Raw genomic sequence first — 332 nt, 5'->3', positions numbered from 1 at the left:
CTTCTCTGAGCAGTGCCCTCACCCGCGGGACTGAAAGCTCTGTCCACATGCAGCGGAGCTTTGCCCAAACCTCACCCGTTTTCCGGCAGGCCCTGGGGTCCTGCCCATCTCTGCTGGCTGGCAGAGCTCAGCCATGCTAAGGCAGGCGGTACGTCTGCCCTCGCTTCTGCTGCCTTATAAATGTCTGCAGGGGTGAGGACGGGCTGTTCGGGGCGGGAGGTCTGCACCAGCCAGGCTCGGGGGAACACAAGCACTCAACAATACCAAAACCCTCAAAGCAAAGCAAGCAGGCTCAACGCCAGCCCCTTCAAACCTCCTGCAAGACAGCAGGA

General features: G+C 60.5%; 1 protein-coding gene across 1 annotated transcript in view; it reads right to left on the bottom strand.

The window, feature by feature from the left end:
• CAPN15 (calpain 15) overlaps positions 1 to 332 on the bottom strand; it is a gene marked incomplete at its 5' end in the record, with an annotated part of 5642 nt that overhangs the window by 4808 nt on the left and 502 nt on the right. The gene's annotated exons all lie outside the window — the stretch shown is intronic.

The sequence above is a fragment of the Buceros rhinoceros genome, unplaced genomic scaffold (genome assembly GCF_000710305.1).
Source record: "Buceros rhinoceros silvestris isolate BGI_N320 unplaced genomic scaffold, ASM71030v1 scaffold24249, whole genome shotgun sequence".
In the NCBI taxonomy this organism is placed as follows: domain Eukaryota; kingdom Metazoa; phylum Chordata; class Aves; order Bucerotiformes; family Bucerotidae; genus Buceros; species Buceros rhinoceros.
Note: the sequence above shows the minus strand (reverse complement) of the source record. Positions and strands in the feature narration are given on the sequence as shown.